We start from the raw sequence: 22,147 nt of genomic DNA, 5'->3' as shown, positions 1-22,147 counted from the left end.
GGCCCAGATGGTGGGCAGACTTACAGGGGCTGCTGACAGATTTTGATGGTCCGCAGCCTGCCTCCAGCTCCTTGTCCTCATCTTAGAGAAAAAGAAGCAGGCATATTCTCTTGAGAATCTTGGGGCTGACCAGGGCTGCCTCCAGACCAGGTGGGGAGTCCGAGCTCTGACCCAAATGTTCCGTACTACAGCTGTCTGCACACAGGCATGCACACACTACAAACACTCACACACCCAAAGGGAAAGCGACAGACATTTGACCCAGGCACTTTCTTCTGTGGGGAGCCCAGCAAGAGGAGAGAGATCCCTGGCTGGCAGTGGGTGGGAAGAGGATGGTGACCACCATCATGCTTCACAGCTTCCTTCAACCCTCTGTCATGCCTGATCACTGTCATCACTGCCCATCTCTTCCCTTCTCTTTCTAGTCCAGCTCCTCAAAGACACTGTCTCCGTTCACCGTCCTCCACTTCCCCAGTTCCCACTCAACATCTTGCCGTCTGAATTCCACTCTCCACACCCTGTGGAAACTACCCTGCTCTGACCACTTCATTCCTGCATGTAATGGACACTTCCCGGTCCTCAGCTGCCTGGACCTCTCAGCATTATAGGACGTAGTGACATCTCCTGCCTTCCTGCTCTTTCCTCCTTCCTCATCCTAGAACACCATTCTCTCCTCATCTCTTTGGATGGTTCTTTCTCTGCCTCTTTCACTGGCTTTTCCCCTTTTGCTTTTTCATTGCTTTTCTTTCCCTTCCTTAAAAATAGGGGCTCCTCTTGGTTCTGTCCTTAGGTCCTTTCTTTCAATACACATTTCTTCTCCTCCAAAGGCTTTGAACACCAACTCTGGACTGATGAGGCCCAAAACAAGCTCACAGCCTCCATCTCTCTCTGAGCCCTGACCCATCCACTCATGGGCCTCCTGATATCTCTTCTTAGGCACCTAAAACTCAACGCGATCCGAACCACAGCCCTTATCCCCCTAGCTTCTCCTCCTCCTGCTTTTCCCGTCTCAGTAAAGGACACGCAATTGCCAGAGTCAGAAACCTGCGACTTATCACACCTCTCACATCCTCTTGGCCCACAGGGCCTTTGGATTCTACCTCTTAAATGGCACTCGGACTCTTCTTCCCTCCATCCTCAGCCCTTAGGTCCCCACGCCTCTTCCTTCCTCTTCTGGAAAACTACAAGCAGCTCCCACCTGATTCCTCAGTCTCCATACTTGACCTTCCCCAATCTGTCTTTCAAAAACATTTCTGAATCATCATTCTCTTGCTATCCTACTGCCCCCTTCCCCAGCCCATTCAGCTTACGGGATGCAGCCCACACTCCATACCCTGGTATTCGGGACCCTCCACATGTGACCCCAGTTTACTGTCCTAATTGCTCTCCTCCCTCTTCTGCACTTTGCCACGCTTATGCACCCTACAATTCAACTGCACAGACAGAATCCCTCTCTACACCTTTGCTTTCACTGCCTGAAATTACTTTCCAGTTTCTCATCTGGAAAACCCAGATGCCACTTCCTCCTGGAAGTCTTCCCTTATTCCCCAAGGAAAATAACTCTCTCTTTTCCCTGGGCTCTCAGGACACCTTGCACATGTCCCTAGGGCAGCACTTACATTGACTTTTACTTCACCCCTTATATTTCTTCTTCCTTGGTTAGTCTGTGAACTCCTTAAGGGCAGAAACAGTGTCTGAGTCATCTTTCTATAGCCACTTCTTAGCCCAGGGCATAGAACACAATGGGTGACAGAAAAATATTTGATGAACGACTGAATGATTTTATATCAGGTATTGTGACTGCCTTCTTGAAGCCAAGTCAATATTAGATTTATTTATCTGTACTGAATCTGGGATCCTGAGGACCAGCCTGGCTGGCCTTGGATGGAGCAATAAGGCAAGGCAATTATTTCCAAACTGAGTGTTTTCACTGGCATAAGCAATGGTGTGGTGAACATCATAGTGCATAAAGATATGTCTGTGTTTTTTATTCTTTCTTTGGGACAAATAAGAAAGAAAGCAATCAGGCTGCCTGGCTCTTTTCTAGAAAGTGATAGGCCCCCTTGCATGGGATAAGCTCCTCTGCATCTTCTCTGGGAACTTACCCTGGAACTTACCAGAAACCAGGGTAAATGATGTGTCTCATCAAGAAGTTATAGAATATGAGCACCAAGGAGGCTTGAGAACAGGATGGAATGATCCCACTTCACTGTGTGTGATAATCTATGTGTCAGGGAAGGGGAGCAGTTTATCTAAGATTATCTTAGACAATCTTGGCTCAGATTAACTGCTAAGCCGAGCCTAAGAACTAGGATTTTCTGACTGCCACACCTTACTTTTGCTCCTGCATCCCATGCCTGCCTTGGAAATGCCAACACTTAACAAAGTCTTTAGAGGGGAGGTTAGAGATGGTCTCAGGAAGGAGCAGAGGTTGTGGGAAAAGAATATGCAGCGAAAGTAGAAGCCCGGAGGATGGGAAGCAGCGGATTCTCCCTAGGAGGCAGCCCTTCAAACCTTCTTCATTCTTCTGTCCTCACAAGAACATTAGCTTAGGGACAAGGGAGGTAGGGCACTAAGACACTTAGAGGATGCAGTGGAAGCACTCTGTCCTTGTTGTTATCATTCTTAAGATAACAGGCAACAATAATATACATTTAATTGACTAAACTTCCCAAGTATCAGGTCACACTGTTATTTTTTATCTTCATTTTACACCTATAGAAACAGGCTCAGAGAAGTCAACCAACCTGTTCAAAGCCACACAACAAGGATTCCAAAGCTTACAAAATTAACTGCAATCACAGAAGTTCCCCAGCTTCCAGGCAGTCTTGGGCAAGGTCTCTGTTGAGCAGATCAGGAAGACAGGTGCCCTGAATCCTGAGCCCTCACCTCTTACAAAGAATTGTTGTGAAGAATAAAAGATCTATAATAAACAAACTCACACATATATGGATACCTGGCTTATGACAAATATACCAGTGCAGTGCAATAAGGAAATGATGATGTTTTCAATAAATGGTGCTGGGTCAACTGGATGTCCACAGGGAAAGGAGAGAACGTTGACCGCACCCCCTACCCTGCCCCACCTCACACCATACACAAAAATCAATGTCAGTTGGATTACAATTTGAAATATGAAAGGTAAAATAGTAACACTTCTTAAGTAAAGTATGGAACATCTTTGTGACTTTGGTGTAGGTAAAATTTTCTTGAATAGAATATAAAATTTGACCATATTAAGAGTAAGAATGTGTTTTCATCAAAAGATACCATTGAAAGAGTGAAAAGGCAACACATCCAGAGAATGAGAAGACAAGCCACATACTGGGAGAAAATATTTGCAAAAGATCTAGCTGATAAAGGACTGTTATCCAAAACATACAAAGCACTCTTAAAACTCAATAATAAGAAAATGAACAACCCAATTTAAAAAATGGGCAGAAGATATGAACAGACACTTCACCAAAGAAAGCACAAGGATGGCAAGTAAGCATAGGAAAATATTCTCAACATCATATGTCCTTATGCAATTATGGAATTGCAAATTAAAACAGTGAGATAATACTACACGTCTATTTGAATGGCCACAGTCCAAAATACTGACAACACCAAATGTTGGTGAGGATGTGGAGCAACAGGAACTCTTATTCATTGCTGATGGGAATGCAAAATAGTACAGCCACTTTGGAATACAGCTTGGTAGTTGCTTACAAAACTAAACATACTTTTACCATATGATCCAGTAATTACACTTCTTAGTATTTACTCAAATGAGTTAAAAACTTATGTCCACACAAAAATTGCACATGGATGTTTATAGCAGCTTTATTCTTAATTTCAAGAACTTGGAAGTAACATGTCCTTCAGTAGGTGAATGGATAAATAGACAATAAAATATTATTCAGAACTAAAAAGAAATGAGCTATCAAGCCATGAAAAGACATGAAGAAACTGTAAACACATATTACTAAGTGATAGGCAGCAATCTGAAAAGGCTACATACTGTACAACTTCAACTATGTGGCATTCTGGAAAAGGCAAAGCTATGAAGACAGTGAAATGATCAATGGTTTCCAGCAATTGGGGAGAGAGAGAGACGAAAAAGTAAAGCACAGAGGATTTTTTGGGCAGTTAAACTATTCAGTATGATGCTATAATGGGAGGATACAAGTAATTATACATCTGAAAGCCCACAGAATGTACAACCCAAAAAGTGAACCCTAATGTGAACTACAGACCTTGGGCAATAATGATGTGTCAATGTGGGTTCATTTATTGTAACAAATGTATCATTTTGGTGCAGAGTGTTGACACTGGGAGAGAGGCTGGCCATGTGTCAGGCTGGGGCTATATGAAAACTCTCTACTTTCTGCTCAGTTTTTCTGTAAACCTAAAAATGCTCTTTAAAATAGTCTATTTTTAAATTAAAATAGCAGCACAGAGTGGGAGAAGATATTGTGTTCAACAAAACATTTGTATTAATCTGTTCTCACATTGCTATAAAGAACTACCTGAGACTGGGTAATTTATAAAGAACAGAGGTTTAGTTGACTCAGTTCCACGGACTGTACAGGAAGCATGGCTGGGGAGGCCTCAGGAAACTTAAAATCATGGCCAAAAGTGAAGAGGAAGCAGGCACATCTTACATGATCAGAGAAGGAGGGAGAAGAGGGAGAGGTGCTACACACTTTTAAACAAGCAGATCTACGAGAACTAACTCACTATCGTAAGAACAGCAAGTGGGAAATCCACTTCTGTGTCCAATCACCTCCTACCAGGCCCCTCCTCCAACACTGGAGATTACAGTTTGACATGAGATTTGGGTGGGGATACAAATCTAAACCATATCAGCACTCATATCCAAACTCTTGCAAATCAATAATGGAAATAAAAAAGACAACACAATAAAAAATGGCAAAAGACTTGAACAGGCACTTCTCAAAAAATTAATATCAAATAATATCAAAGTAGCCAATAAATGTGTGAAATTGTACTCAACTTCACTACTCATCAGGGAAATGCAAATTAAACCACCACACAATGCCACATTCAATATCACTAAATGGCTAGAAAAAAGATAGAAAATATCAAGATTTGCTAAGGATGTAGAAACCAGGACTCCGTAAACTGCTACTGGGAATATAAGTCAGTATAACCACCTTGGAAAACTCATTTGTGGTATTTATCCAAGATAAACTTGTGCCTACCCTAAGAATCAAGTTATACTGTATGGTACCATTTAGATAAAGCTCAAAACCAGGCACAATTCTTTGTGGTAATGGAATATTTCTATATTCTGATCGTGGTGGGTAATTTACATGAATCTATACATGTTATAAAATTTCATGGAACTGTACCCTGAAAACAATGAGTGCATGTAAAAACTGGTGAAAATTGAATACAGTCTGTAGCAAAGTTAGTAGTATTGTATCAACATCAATTTCCTGTCTGATGATATACTATAATTTTATAATATAGGCTGGGCACTGTGGCTCATGCCTATAATCCCAGCACTTTGGGAGGCCGAGGTGGGCAGATCACCTGAGGTCAGGAGTTCGAGACCAGTCTGGCCAACATGGCGAAATCACGTCTCTACTAAAGACATAGAAATTAGCTGGGCATGGCAGCAGGTGCCTGTATCCCAGCTACTGGGGAGACTGAGGCAGGAAGCGGAGGTTGCAGTAAGCTGAGGCCATGCCACTGCACTCCCGCCTGGGTGACAGTGAGTGAGACTGCATTTCAAAAAAATAAAAAATAAATTTTGAAAAAATTTGTAATATATCATTGGGGGAAGCTGGGTAAAGTGTACACAAGAACATTCTGTACAACTTTTGCAACTTCTTGTAAGTCTAACATAATTTCAAAATATAAAATTTTTTTTTGAAAGAAACCAGACACAATTAATTTGAAGTGCTAGAAGTCAGGATAGTAGTACCCTTGGTAGAGTCAGAAGTGTTGGAAGGGGACACTTTCAGGCTTCTGTGTGTGTTGTTATGGCCTGTTTCCCAATTTGGGAGCTAAATTACACAGCTGTGCTCATTTTGTGAAAATATATCAAGCTGTACATTTATGTGCATTTTCTCTGTGTGTATTATACTTCAATAAAACAGGTTCTTTTTAAATAGCAATGATATGCTTATAAAGAGCTCAGCACAGTGCCCAGCACATTCTCAGTGAAAGTGTTTTTCTCTCTATCTGTGGCTGTCTCATACCTTCCTCTCCTGTCTACGTCTTTCTTGTGTTGCTTGCACTGTGCAGGTGAGCACATTTTATGAAGTCCTTAGCCCACAGGACTACAAGGGTGGGAGTTCCAAGCAGACGTTTGAGGAATAACAAGACCTTCTGGCAGGAGGAACAGACCACAATGTGATGTTCGCCATACCTCCATCCAGCACTGAGCACAATATGGAGAGCTTAGTATAATAACTGGGCACATTACTAACCACCAATGATTGCATTGGTTCACTGCTGAAAACAAAATACGCTTCCTTAAAAAAAAAAAAAGTAAAACAAATATAAAAAATATAACAATCAAACAATATTATCTTGCTATGAAGAGCTTTATATAAATGACAAAGAGTATGCTTTGATTTTGCAATTCCTGTTGGGAGAGAGGCGGAGGTTCCAGCTTTTTGAGCCTTTTCATTAAACTGTGCTACCCTCACAAGTTGAGTGCTGCCTCCTATTGTTCCTTAAAGGTGTTTTTTGTTTGTTTGTGTTTGTTTGTTTGTTTGTTTTTCTTTGAGACGGAGTCATGCTCTGTCGCTCAGGCTGGAGTGCAGTGGCGAAACCTCCGCCTCCCAGGTTCAAGCAATTCTCCTGCTTCAGCCTACCAAGTAGCTGGGACTACAGGCACATGACACCATGCCTGGTTAATTTTTGTATTTTTCAGTAGAGGCAGGGTTTCATCATATTGGTCAGGCTGGTCTTGAACTCCTGACCTTAGGTGGTCCACCCACCTCAGCCTCCCAAAGTGCTGGGATTACAGGCATGAGCCACCACGCCTGGTCAAAGGGTCTTTATTTTTAATTTGGAGAAAGAACATTCTGCCAAAATCAAAAGTGTTAGGAATTGTTGAAACTGCAGAACACACAACAGAAATGCAGGTACTCGGGTTGTAATATTTCAAAGTAACTCTCTTGGCAAATTCAATTTTAATTTTTTCCGTTTGCCTTTTTTATGATTTTGCACAGAGCAGCATTGATCATAATTCTGGAGGGTTACTTGAGAATTGTTTTTATTCCTTTGGTATGTCTGCCACACTGGATTTTTCTCCCATCTTTTAATGGGATTGGTGAAATGCAAACAAAGCCAGTAGCTGTATTTGGCCTCTGAAACCCTGTGTCTCAATGGGCAGTTGCTGTATCAATTACAGGATGAAAAATGATGGACTATAATCCTTTCCCCCCAAAGAATCTGCAGATCAGAGAACCATCCATGCTTTGGAGCATATGACAAAAAAAGATATAAAGTACTATCCTTTCAAACAAGAGAGTTTTACGATGTGGGAAGTGTGATTTAAAACAGTTGGTTGTTACATAGCCTTTAGGACAAGGATGTTGTCCACTGTACATTTTGTAACAGGATTATAACTCATGCATTACAACTCAACTATGCTAGAAAATACATTATTGTTCTCTATATGTTTTCAACTTGTTTTAAAGTCTCCAAATGAACTGAAGGTGGGGGAAGAATTGTACACTCCAACTCTTCAAGTTAAAATAGCCTTGGAGTAAATGCAGACTCTTTTGGTGAGTACTTCAGGTCTTCAAGGTACTCATCACTCACTCCTTCCTCTCTTCCCCTTGAACGCTATAGAGGCACTGACAAGAAAAGGGAGTGCCTCATACCACAATGGCATGGAGGAGGACCTGTGGTCTAAGCCATATGGCGCCTGCTCACCTGGGGGAAAGGGATAGATCAGTCTACCTAGTCTCTAGAAGTGAACCTCCGCCTTCCCTTATCCATTGCTGACCAGTCTCAGTCTGTGCCCTCAGCACCGGCAAATGACTCAGTGATTACATTCTGAAAGATAGCCATCTCATTTTGCTATTCGGCTCCTGCTCAAGCTACTGACCCTCTGAAACTCAGCAACAGCTCCCACCTAAACCCCAGCTTTGGACCACCTATTCCCAGCCTCTTGTAATGGGAGTCTTCCGACTTCCAAGCCATGGAGGTCCTTGGACTTCCACACCATGGCAATCTTTAGACAGGCCTGCCGATTCTTAATTCTCGTCACCTTTTCTGCTTGCCGCAGCCATGCAGATGCTTCTGGATCTCTTTCAAAGCATGTGAAGGCTGCTTCGGGCTATCAGTCTAGACACAATGTGCAGCATATGAGTGGGGCAGGGAGAAAATGCAACCACAGCACAAACTCTTGTAGCATTTCCTCAAACTTGGGAGTGTGTGGTTTTATCAGGGCATCCATCCTCTCTCATCTCACCTGTATGCCTGGACTAAGGCAGCATCCTGATCTTATTTTATCCTTTCAGGAAGAGCTCTCTGCTTCCCCTTCTGTCTAAAGGGACTTCCCTTACATCATCTCTTCTTCCTTTCCTACTTCAGCCCAACAGCCTGAAAGTTAATGGGAGAAATGCTATAGGACTGAGGCTGGGCGCAGTGGCTCACGCCTGTAGTCCCAGCACTTTGGGAGGCCAAGGCAGGTGGATCACTTGAGGTCAGGAGTTCGAGACCAGCCTGGCCAACATGGTGAAACCCATCTCTACTAAAAATACAAAAAAAAAAAAAAAAAAGATTAACCGGGCATGATGGCATCTGCCTATAATCTCAGCTATTTGGGAGACTGAGGCACAAGGAATCCCTTGAACCTGGGAAGCAGAGGCTGCAGTGAGCTGAGATTGTGCCACTGCACTTTAGCCTGGGTGACAGAGTAAGACTCTGTGTCAAAAAGAAAAAAGAAAAAGAAATGCTGTAGGGTATAAACCCAAACCACTTAGAATAGAAAACATGTATCAGGAGGGTTTATTGTTTAAGTTGTAGATGATCCTTGCCATACAGTTCTGACAAAGTTTTCGATATACTTTCAGGTAACAAACAGCCAAGTCTCAAAGGGCTAGCAACTACTATAGCATTTGTCCTTGCTAATACTCATACAAACATTCAGATTCTTCTGGCAAAGGGCAGGCGAGAACCAGTTTTCACAGCGCCTCACAATATACTGACCAGATATATATATATTTTTTTTGCACATAAAAATAATACAGGCTATATTATTAAAGGCACACAAAATATTATTATTTGCACATAAAAACAGGCTATATTGTTATAGCCTAATCCAAATATTTTAGAGTAACAAGTGCAAAGGAAACGTTCTTTGTCAAAATCAAGTCTGAATTCCAAAAGCTGATTTTGACCAATATAACTATTTCTTGTGCCCTTTTTGTAAACCCACTGATGCTTTTATCTTTATCAGTATAATATATTTTGGTCTTGTCACTGCTTAACCAATTAAAGACTAGTAGGATGGCAATTAAGTGTTATTGGGCAACTGGCAGATAATCATATTAATAGAACAGTGCAAAGATGCGTTTTAAGATACCTTAGAACTCACGCCTGTAATCCTGGCACTTTGAGAGGCCAAGGTGGGCAGATTACGAGGTCAGGAGATCGAGACCATCCTGGCCAATGTGGTGAAACCCCATCTCTACTAAAAAATACAAAAAGTTAGCCTGGCGTGGTGGTGCACACCTGTAGTCCCAGCTACTCAGGAGGCTAAGGCAGGGGAATCGCTTGAACCCAGGAGGTTACAGTGAGCCAAGATCATGCCACTGCACTCCTGCCTGGTGACAGAGAAAGACTCGGTCTCAAAAAACAAACAAACAAACAAAAAAGGTACCTTAGATCTTACCTCCTTTGTTGTAATAATTGTTACACATCCTGATTCTGCAGTCATGTGTTGCTTGAATCCAGATCCTATATCTGAATCCTATGTAAGTGGGTGTTTGTTTCTTTGCTAATGCTTTCATGCTAATTATTGAGTGCTTTAGCATAATTAATAGCCCATAGTATTGCCCGCTCTGACTCATGTGGGTCTTGCAGAGTCACTGGTCTTAATGCAATGTTCTTATATATCCTGCTGCCCCTCTTGGGCCTCTGGCTCACACCTGGAATATCTGCCTGCCCCTTGTCAGGGACAAGCCCAGGTGGGACCTGATGCTGGGGCTGTCCTGACCATCATCCAGGTCTGCACATTGGTTAACCTTTGGAACTGAATATTTAGCTACCTGAGGATGAGGCTGGCTCTTTATTGGTCTTCAAGTTTCCTTCCTTCTAAACACACAGGAAAAATAGTTAACATTTATTGAGAACTTATTATGTGCCAAATACTTTACAATCATTATTTCATTTCATCCTCACAACAAGTCCTTGAGGTATGTACTACTGATATCCTTATTTTATAGCCAAAAACTGTGAGGCTCAGAGAAGTTAAGTAACCCATCTGAAATCACACGACCCACAAATAATAAAGCTGTGATTTGAACCCATCTAACTCCAGAGCTCTTAGCTATTATAATTGGAGCACAGAAAAGTTAAATAGTTTGTCTACAGTTATGAAACTAATAAGTGGCTGGGCTAGGATTCAAACCCAGGTCTTTTTCACCTGCAAACCTTTGTTTCTAAACCCACAGGACAGGGAAAAGGAATGAAATAGGAATGCTCACATTAGATCTATGAGAGCAGCATGGATTCAGATGATCATAGCAGGAACTAGCCTAGAAACTGGATGGAAGGTTTATGAGAGCTGACCAAGCAGAGAGTCATTTCAGCTGACTGGATGGTAGGACTTACCAATCAGAGAGCAAGGGCTTTGGAGAGCATATGGTGGACCTGACCAATGAGAGCTACATATTGTGACAGATGGGTGATTAAACTGGCCAGTCAATAACTGAGAAAAGGGGATTATTCAGTGAAACTGACCAATCACTTAGTCACAAGAAAGCCTGCATCTCTGTGTTGGGAACTTGCTCCTCGGAGAGGTGATCTGACCTAATGGCAAAAGGCCACTCTGGGCTCTGCCTGGCGCCAGGGTTCCAGGAAACAGGTCTGAAGCCACTCCCTTGCCAGCAGCAACTGCCAGCGCGCCTTTGCTCATAGATCAGCCATGAGGTCAACGGTTTGAGTGACTCACCTCGTGAAAATGAGGCAGCAGTGTTGGGCCTTACTGTTTCTCTGTAAGCATTCAAATTGATTTTTCCGCCTGGTTAAATTCCCCCGCTTTGTTTTTATACAGAGGCTTAGGATGAGACTGGATATCAGGTCCAAAGATACTACCAGGTAAAACAGCCTCCTGTCCCATGTCATGCAAGATCCAGGCTCTGTGACCACTGAAACTGACTAACTGAAACCGCAGTCAGTTGTCATCCCGGGACAGCCTTGCTGATAGTCACTTCCTGAGACAGTCGCACTAGTCAACTGGCAGCCCGGGGAAGCCATTACCAAGAGCCTAGAGGCGTTTCTAACCCCCTCCTAAATCACCATATTGAGTGAGGATCCCACCTACTGCCACAAATGTCAAGAAATCACATCACTTCAGGCCCACAAACCATGGGATGCCTCCCTCTTGGAAAGAAACTTCAGGAGCTCCAGGAGTTTGATATGTGGAGAATCTCCAGAGAAGGAAAGGAGGCCCCACCTGCTGCAATCCCTAGAATTTACCTTACCAGTAGAAAAGATTTTTCCTACTGATGTCACTGGGTGTCACTCCCTCCACCCTTCATGGTGCTGCCCCCCAATTCAAATAGCCTTCTTGGCATAGGCACACCATCTTGGTTTGAGTTGCCCAGAAGGCAGAGCCTGAGACAAGGACTTGCTGTATGTGATCTACTTGGAAGGTGATCTGAGGACACAGATAGATAGGAGTAGCGAGAGTGAGACAGGGAGGTAGGAAAATCTAAGATGAGGTTGTTTCCTTGGAATCATGTCTATAGGTGTAGGGGCTCAATTCTTCTGGAATCTCTGAAAAGTTTATAGAATGCCTCCAGCAGTGTGCACCTGGCAGGTGATACTTGGAGTCTTTATCCACCATCTCCCCTCCCTTATTGGTTGAAAATTGTTTCTAGGGAAGTTAACTGCCTTGTGCCTCTGGGCAGCATTTGCAGGTTGTAAGCAAGCTTCTGTGGCATGGAAGACCTCAAATCAGAATCTGGAAAGACTCTGGCTCCTGCTTGCGGTAGGACATTGAGACTGAGTCCAAGCTCGCGCAGAACTGTCCACTACCGCTGTGGCTAAAATCAGGGGCAGGCCAGGGGCTTGTGATGCAACACCAGAAGCTACACAAACTCAACAGAACCTTCCTAAACAATTTTCTGAACTCTGAGAGAGAACAATAGGGAAATAAACTCAAAGGGAGGAAGAAACAGGAACCAATGTACCTCACCCAAACTGGGGTATATGTTATTCCACACTTCTACCCAAAAGGCATTGAAGAAATACCTACTGACTTTTGAATCCTATAAACTTGGGTGCAAACCCTGACTCTGCCACTTGGTAGGTTAGTAGCCTTAGACATGTCACCTGACTGCCCTAAGCCTCCATTTCCTCAAGTGTGTAATAGGGATTAAAATACTTACCTTACAAAATAATTGTCTGCAAAGCCCTTGGGACATGGTAGGTCCTTTCTCAACAAATGACCACTCTTACTAAAGGGCAGGCACATTTTCACACCCTCAAAGACTCATGCCAGGAGCCAGCTCTGAGCTCCAGGCTGCCCCAAGGGAAGGTGGCCATTTCACCTTCTCTAGATAAGAGCTGCCTGGCATCTCAATACTTTCAAGACCAAGACCAGATAGCGATATGGCCCCCGCTGTCCTCGCCCTCAGAACTCTAACAGAACCATTTCTTGTCCTAGAGATTTGGCTCAAATCATTTAGAAGGTACAGGAGAAGTAGGTCTGAGTGAGATACAAAAAAGTCCAGGCATTGAAAAATGGAATGATGTGGAAAAGCGCAGTCTTTGGAGAACTATCTTGACCTTTCCCTCAACAACTGAAGAACAAAATGAAACTTTCCTCTATAAAAGTTTGTTTCGTGGTCTGGGTTTCCTTACTGCTGGGTGAAGCAAGTAGGACATGGTAAAAAGCAAACTCAGATTCCAGAGGAGAGTGTCTCCATGTTTCACAGCCAAAACATCTGTGTTCTTGGATTGCACTAAAAAATGACAGTATCTACAAAAGGTATTTTAAAAACTTATTTGTCACCCTTATCTCAATTGTTTCCATATTTCCATTCTTGTAACTCTCCAAATTTATCCTTTAAATGACCTGAAATTTGACTTATTTAATCTGGGTCAAAGAATCATGTGCTTTAGTCCAAAACCCTCCTTCCCCTGACCTCCTCTGCTTTGGGTGTCTAGGGTTAAGCAGGAGCCTCCATATCCAATCCCATCATGCAGACAATAGGTCTGCAGACAAACTTCTCCAAGAGAAGCCAGGAAAAGAGTCCTGCACTAGGAGGAGAGAGACCAGGGCTCTGCTGTGAACAAGCATGTGACCTTAGGCAGGTGCCTCACCAATCTGGGCTCCAACTTTCTTTTCTTTAAGGTGAGGGGCTTAGACAGGAGGTGCTCTGAGAGTCTGTGGATGTTATCCTTGTGGGCTTAAACAGAGGTCTCTGGACAGCCAGGATGTTCTGAGCCCCACCATGGCATCCCTGGCCTGGCTAGGGGCTCCCGCAGGGCAGGATCACATTGCCCCAGATTCCAGGACTGGCTGCGGCACAGACCCAGGATCAGGTAACAGATCCATCCAGCCTGGACTGGCTCAACCCCTCCACTACAGCCGCAGCTCTGGGGCTCAAAAACCAGAGCTAATGCAAGCCAGCTGGAAGCTGGGACAAGATTGATGAAGGATAGGGAGAGGATTTGGCCAGGGTTTTTTTCGGCGCAGGAGGGTGGTAGAGAATAATTAGTCCTGCCTGCTTCCCAGAGGCCCCCAAGCTGAGTAAACTTCATTAATTGGGAACCCCCAGTGGGGAATTCCTGCTCATGACCCAGAAAAGGAAGAACTCTTCAGGAGTTAATTAGTAGTGAAAGTGCCAATCAGGGAAAGTGTTTAAACTATTAAATGTCTGAGCACCTGTTTACCTACAAACAACTGATACAGCAATTATCTGACCATCAAAGCAGGTCCTCTATGATAGTGATTACCAACCTCGGGAGATCCTGAGGGTCACCTAGGAACCTTGTTAAGCATCAGTCTCCAATGCAATGATCCTGACTGGTCAGCAGGAGTGAGAAGCATTGCTCTAAACTATCCACTAGCCCAGGAGTTCTTGACTCAATCTCAGTGGCTCCATGTATCAATAAGCAAGAAGTACTATTACCACTAGTCTTTCTATAATTTATTTAGCATTTACTATGCTAGGCCTTTAGCATTCATTGTCTTTTAATCCTCATAGCAGTCACGTGTGATAGGTGTTATTATCTCTTGTCTACAGAAAATGACGTAATTGAGCTCAAAGAGGGGAAGAAACTCATTAGGTAAAATAAAGTTAGTAAGTGGCAGAGATTTTACTTGATCCTAGATATTTTGACTCCAGAGCCCAAATCTTGGCTGCAATGTTTTTAATGATCCCCAACGTCTTTCCTGTCCTTTGAGTGATTAAGACAAGATTGTTACGCTTTTGAGGACAGTCATAGCGCTATTCAAGATATTATCCATAATACAGATGGGAAAACCAAGTCTCCAAAAGGGAACATTAATTGATTCAAAGAGTTCAGGCTTATGGCTCCCATGTTTGGGCCATTTTCTGTTAGACAAAGCTATCACCTGGAATTATGAACTAGAAGGAAGAAGAGATGCTGGCCTTCAGTGCCAAATATCAATGTGTTGCACTGCTATTCAAGAAGCAGAGCAGTTTAGTTAGGAGCATTGGGCTGTAATCATATCCATCCTACCAACCCCAAGTGTGACCTGAGACAAGTCACTCCACTTCTGTGGGTCTCAGTTGCCCCATCTGTCAAATGGAAATGCCACTGTGTAGTCTGCCTTCCGCCTTGTGAGTGGAGAGTGAATGAGAGGAGGGTACCAGCATGGTGGACGAGATCGCTCCAACTGCTGTGGAACAGCTTTGACTCTAGGGGGCCTCTCATGCGACTGCATGACAGCTTAGAGCTTGGCAAGATTTCTCTTTGGACCACGGCCCCAGAGTCAATAGTCTCCTTTCTGGGTTTCAGGAGGCTAAAGAAAATGCTTCCCAATATTCTCCAGAAAGCTGGCAAGATGGTTGACCAGTTGGCCTTCTAGGCCTTCTTTCTGTGACACTTGGATTTGACCTTATTGGCCAGACAGGCCTTGCAGCCCCACCCCTCAGACCAAGGGCAGCCTTCTCCAGAGCCACTCTTACCTAAGGGCACCATCCGGATGCCTGCCTAGTTCCCTTCCGGCCCTGATGTAGGCATGAGCCTCCCCCACCGCCTGCTCACTGCTCACTCCTCGGCCGCCAGCCCAGCAGCTGTTGCCTCAGATCAGTGTGGACCATCTAATCCCCTCTCCAGAGCCCTGGCCCCCTCCTCAGGCAGTAAATTAAGGAGGATGTAAGAACAGAGGGCACCAGCGTCAGCAGAGCGGCATCCAAAACATCCTCCCCAACCCGCGCCTGAGTCACAGGGCCCTGAATTGGCCCCTCTCCTCCTGAAGCAGGGGAGGAGGAGGCCAGGACAATCAGGCCTGCGGGAAGAAGGAAGCAAGAACCCAGAGGAGGGAAAGGGCACGGGGCTTATAGAGAGGAACCAGGCCAGGCTCCTAGGGGTGTTCCAGCTCAATCACTTTTACTGTGACTCTGGGAGACCCCAAATCTCTACTCCAGAGTGATACAGGACAGGGGGCCCAGATGTCAGTTTCTTATTACGACCTGACTTCCAATCCCGTCTATTTCACATGCCGCACCCACCCCAGACTGTTGTGTCTCCATTCCTGAAATGGGCAGAGAATAGCCAGCCGACAAGGGTCAGGAACACCTCACCCAGGGGCCCATCCCAAATCCCTGTGTTGAGGGGCTGGGCAGCAGAGGCATCTCTGGCAGCTAGCCTCACCTCCTGCCCCTGAGAGCATGGTCTACAGGACTGGCCTAAAATCCTATAACTCTCTGAATTGAAAACACCATCTAACACTCCCTATACAGATGGTATGCTGGGGCCCACACCAAGAGCTTTCCGATCTGACTCCAAACTATCAACAAACTGAAAACAGAGGAAGAGGGAGAAAGATGGCCAAATAACTCTGGCATAGCATCCACAAGTATGACTCAGAAAGAAGGGCAATGTGGGGATGCTGCCCTGTTTTTCAGAGATGTCACCTGGAGAAGAGGCTGATGAACAATGTAGTGACAGAGATTAGAGTAGAATGATAAATCCCCAGGGCTTGAGATTTTAAGTCAGCAAAGTCAATGCACCTTTCCAACTTAACCAAGATGTAGTAGGATAAGACTTGCTCCTCAGAAACAACATAGAAATTTTCATGGGCACAAAGAAAATGAATTTGTTCAGGGGAAGGGAAACAATCCTATATGTCAAAAACACCAAGGATTGTGTTTTGGGTTTGCTTTAAGTATCATTTATATGCTGATGACTGTCAAACAGCTATCCTCAGGCCAGATCTCTCAATCAAACTCCAAACTCTTATCTATCAGCCTATGTGGTATCATCACTTGGATATCCAATAGACCTCTCAAATTTAACCTATTCAAAACTAAATTCCTGATTGCCCACAAATCCACTATATATACAGCCTTTCGCATCTCAGCTTATGGGTAACTCCATCATTCATGTGGCTCAGGTAAAACCTTTGGCACTATGTCTTAATCTTTTCTTTGTCTCCCCTCTCTACTCCTAACACATCTAATCTGTCATGAGATTCTATTAGCTCTGCTTTCAAATACTATATCGAAAAGCTGACTACTTCCTACTCCCGCCCCTGTCACTATGGTCAACCAAGCTATGGCTGTCTTGCAGCTAGCTGGGTTAGTGTAGTACAACCCATCTCTACAAGTCCTTTTGCCTCTGCCCTTGCCCCAATCTCACACCCCCACCCCATCTATTCTCAGCACAGTAGCTAGAGGACTCCTTTTAAAAATCTAAGTTAGGGCTCGTAACCCTTTGCTCAAAGTCTTCAAAGGCCCCCATTTCTTAACCTAAAGCCAAGGTCCTGGCAATGACTGCAAGGCTCTGCATGGTCTGGCTCCACTAACACTCAGACCTCATCTCTACTCTCCTCCTTGCTCTGCTCCAGGTGCACCAACCTCCTCGCTGTGTCTCAAGCCTGACAGACACGATCATGCCTTAGGACCTTTGTTGTAACTTTTCTCTCTGCCATGAATGTTCTTCTACCAGATATCCACCATTCCCAACTCCTCACTGTCTTCAGGTCTGCTCAAATCTCAGCAGGCCTTCCCTGACCACACTTTCACTGCAGTTGAACCTTCCCACCTTCTGGATCCTGAGCTCCTTTACCCTGGTTTGCTTTTTCTTTTCTTTTTAAATTGCTTAACACCAACACTCTTCAAGTATATAATTCACTGTTGTATTGACTTTATGCTTGTTGACCACTCTGCCACCTAAAACGTAAGCCTCTTAGGATCTGTATGTTGTTCACTGCTGTATCCTCAGGGCCAAGAACAGAACTTGGCCCATTCATGAATGAATGGAGTCAATCAATCAAAGTTGTAAAGTGGAGAGGAATGTCCTCTAAAGCTCCCCTGGGCACATCAGAGAAATGGAGTTTGAGATATTGAAACATGTCCTAGGGCTTGCCCAGAAATGTATTTTAAGAAGTGATGGGGTCTCCATATATCTGGATGTCCTGCTACAAGGGACTTGTGGCTGAATATCAAACATATCTCAGACCTAGAGGCACCTTTAATACAACCATACTTATTGCTGATCAAATGGAAACTGGCAAAACACCAGAAGCAGCTTATTACCAATATTCATCTGGCTCACTCCATGTCTGCTGCGCTGTTCGTACCTTCATAGCTGAGTAAACTGCCCTGGTTCTTGACTTAGCCCTGTGCCCTAACTTTGGATGCTGTCCTCACACTCGCAGCAGTCCAGGTCTGCCTTATGAAAATGTCATTTATTGTCTTCTTTGGCCACTCAACTCAAATGGCTTATTTTTTTTTAAATCAAGTTTTGCTCCATTTCCATTTTTACCACCTCAGTAAAAGAAGTCACCTAGATGAGTTTTCTATTGCTTTGTAACATACTACCACAAATTTGGTGGCCTAAAATGATACCCACAAAACATCAATTGTCATTAAGGAAATGTAAATCAAAACCATGATGTGATTCTACTTTATACCCACTAGCATAGTTCTAATAAAAAGGACAGATATAGCAAGTGTTGGTGTGGATGTATTCCCACTGTACACTCCTGGTGGGAGCTTAAACCAATGAAGTCACTTTGGAAAACAATCTGACCCTTCCTCAAAAAGTTGGACACAGAGTTACCATGTGACCCAGCCATTCCACTTCTGGGTATATACCCAAGGGAATTGAAAACATGTGACTACCCAAAAACTTCTCATAAATATTCATAGCAGCTTTATGCATAATAGCCAAAAAGTAGAAACAGCCCAAACCAAATGTCCCTTAACTGATGAATGGAGAAATACAATGTAGTATATCCATACAATGGAATTTATTCAATCATAAAAAGAATTGAAGCACTGATCCACGCTACAACTTGGATGAACCTTGAAAACGTGCTAAGCAAAAGAATTCAGACACAAAAAGCCACATATTGTACGACACCATTTATGTGAAATATCCAGAATAGGCAAATGCATAGAGACAGAAAGTAGATTACTGATTTCTGGGGCTAGGGGAATGTAGAGTGATTACTTAATAAGTATGGGCTTTGTTTGAGGGCAGGGGCAATGAAAATGTTCTGGAATTATATAGAAATGAAGGTTGTATAATTTTATCGCTATATTTTTAAAAACACTGAATTGTCCACTTAAAAAAAAATGCCCATTTATTAGCTCACATTTCTGTAAGTCAGGAGTCTGGGAGGGCTTGACTGAGTTCTAATTTCAGGGTCTCACAAGACTGAAATCAAGGTGTTGTGGGGTGGGCATGAGACATATTGCAAGAATCTGCTTCCAAACTCATTCACTTTGTGGGTAGATTACTGTCCTTGTGGTCATAGGACTGAGGTCTGTATTCCTCACTGGCTGGCTGTCTCTCAGCACTTTAAGACTACCTGCATTCCTTCTTATATGGCCCTCTCTTTTTCAAACCAGCAGCAGCACGTCGAGTCCTTCTTATGCTCTGAATCTCTCTGACTTCCCCTTCTGCCACCAGCCTAAGAGAGTTCTTTGCTGTTGGTGACTCAAGAGATTAGATTAGACTCCCTCAGATAATCTCCCCTCTCTAAGGTCAACTGTACCATACAACATAGCACGGTCAGGGGAGTATCACATTTACAGGTTCCAGTGATTGTGGAGTCTTGGGAGCCATTCCTAGAAATTCTGCCGTTACAGCATCTGAGAATTATTTTGGGTAGACTTGCTAACAATTTGATCTCCCGGAAGGAGTAAGCATTCCCAAGCACCTGTTCCATCCACATGCTGGAGGTTCCATGAGTTACTCCTTTGTCTCCATGGTCCCCAGGCCAGTGCTAGCACATAATGCGTGCTTCAGTGAGTGCTCATTGAATATTTGCTAAATTGTTCCTACCCTGTGAGGGGTCATTCATTGTTTACCAGGAAGGCAGACCCATACAAAACCCAGGAAGCTCAAGAGGCTGAAAGCCATAAGAGGGAAGGTAAGTGCACATGGTGTGAACACATGGGAGGATGTGACATGGGGAATGGTTTCTTTCAACCAGTTAGATGAAGACAGGTTAGATGAAGACAGGTTTCTTCTGACCAGTTAGATAAAGAAAGTAGCCCAGTCATTTCTGAGCTTGTGCTCACAATAGGGGTTATCCATAGGTGTTATTCATAGGGGTTATCCATAGGTGCTCACCATAGGGGTTATCCACATGAGATATATGCCAAGCATGTCCCCATTTTTGGAAGGCAACTCTCAAAAAGTGGGGGGAGAAGGTAAATAGGCTCCTGTGAGCAAATGTGCTATTCAAGGGTAAAATAAGTTTAAAATTTAAATGCAAATGATTCCCAGAAAAAAAGAAAAGTGTGGGACAAGCCAGGGGTAGGGGGGATAGTAGCCTGAGAGAACAATATAGAATTATATAAACTCTGCAGAGTGTCCTTTGATGCTCGCATTCATTCTTTCAGCAAATATGTACTGAGTGCTAACCATCTACTGAGAGCACTGTGCTAGGCACAAGAGTACAGGGAGAAGCCAGGTAGGAAATGCGGTAGGCAGCCTCTGCGATGGTCCCCAGTCATCCTTGCCTCCGGACACACTGTAATCACTTCCCTCTGAGTATGAGTATCAGCAGAAGTAGTGGGTTGTCACTTCCACGATTAGGTTATAAATAGATGCAGCTCTGTTTAGGGTGCACGCTCTCAGTTCACTCACTCTAAGAGAAGTCATTTGCCATGTTGGGAGTCACCCCATGGAGAAGCCCACATGGCAAGGAGCATCAGCTCCAGCCAAAAGCCACGTGAATGAGCTAGACATGGATCCTCCCCTGGTCAAGCCTTGAGATGACTGCAACCCCAGCCAACACCTTCACTGCAGCCTTGTGAGGGACCTGAGCCAGACTGCAGCTCAATTGCTCCTGGATTCCTGACCCATAGAAACTGTGCAACTATAAATGTGTTGTTTTAAGCTGCTAAATTTAAACAGTAATAGATGATTAACATAGGAAAGATTATAAAAGAGATTATAATACTCTCTAATAGTTACAATAAATAATATATAGAGACTATACACCAAAATCAGAGATAGGACAAACGCCTGAAGCTGAACCGAAGAGATGGCTTCTGAAACGGGAGCAGGAAAGGAAAGGACCCAATGGAGTGAGACTTAGGAAAATACTAATGGCAGCAGAAAAGGATTTCTTGAGTTTTGCTCAGGGTAAGAAATGGAACAAAGAAGGCTTCTGTTGGGGCCGAGGGTAGAAGAGAAGCAGAACTCTCCAGCTTCATCTGCAGCTATTGTCTCCATAGGGTCCATGAGCCTCAAGCTGTTGCATTCCTTTCTCAAATGTGGCCAAGAATGGAATTAGGTTTGGTTGGAGCAGAATGAAGAAGGAGACGTGGGGAGAGATTGTCCTAGAGCTCAGAGCTCCGCCAAGTACATTCTTCTCTTTAGGCCTGAGAAATCCCACCTTGAGTCCTGGGAGCACATGAGGCGAAATGGAAGTTGCTGGTGACCTTTGAGATCTGGGGGATGAGAGGAGGCAGACATTGCCTTCATTTCCAGAAAGAATAAGGTGGATCCCAAGACACACAGACCAGGATGCTGATGTTGATCTGAGGAGAGGGTCTAGAACAGATTCCAAAGGGATGATGTGTGAGCTCCAGGACCCAGCCCAGAGTTCTCTAAACAACTTAGGCCCACCCTTACCTGTTTTCTTGACTTTTAAACAGCAAAGAATCAACAATCATTATCAAGATAAAGATAAGGCTGTGAAAATGGCATGTCCTGGTTTCATTTGGGCAATTGATACAGCCTTCATAAGTGGAAGAAAAATATGATCAGGATTGTTTGTAACCATTTAAATAGTTATGGCCAGAGATGACTAAAGGAATATTATCAAGGTATTCCCAGGAGACCCTCAGCCCCTCCTGGATACTACTACTAACAGTTAACATGTATTGTAAATTTCCATGGTACTGATAACTGTTCTAAGCACTTTCCATGGATCTTCTCATTTGAGTCTCAAAATCCTATGAGATATAATCAGCTCCATTTGACAGATAAGGAACATCAGGTGCAGGAAATTTAAGTAACTTGACAAGATTACACATTAGGGTATCAGAGAGCCAGGACAGGCATCCGGTGATCCAGACTTAATGCCTTTGCTTTAACCATGTGGCCCTATTGCCACAGAGATGTCAATGCCAAAATTCTCCACCTGGAAAGAAGCAATTTGGCTCAGACTGCATGAGCATGAAGCAGGCTCAGATGTGGGGTGTGCATGCATGCAGCTCTATATTAGCATGTGACTATGTGTGCAGTGTGAATGTGCATATGCATGATACGTGTGTGCCGTGTG

Source organism: Macaca fascicularis, chromosome 14 (assembly GCF_037993035.2).
Source record: "Macaca fascicularis isolate 582-1 chromosome 14, T2T-MFA8v1.1".
Taxonomy (NCBI): Eukaryota; Metazoa; Chordata; class Mammalia; order Primates; family Cercopithecidae; genus Macaca; species Macaca fascicularis.
Note: the sequence above shows the minus strand (reverse complement) of the source record.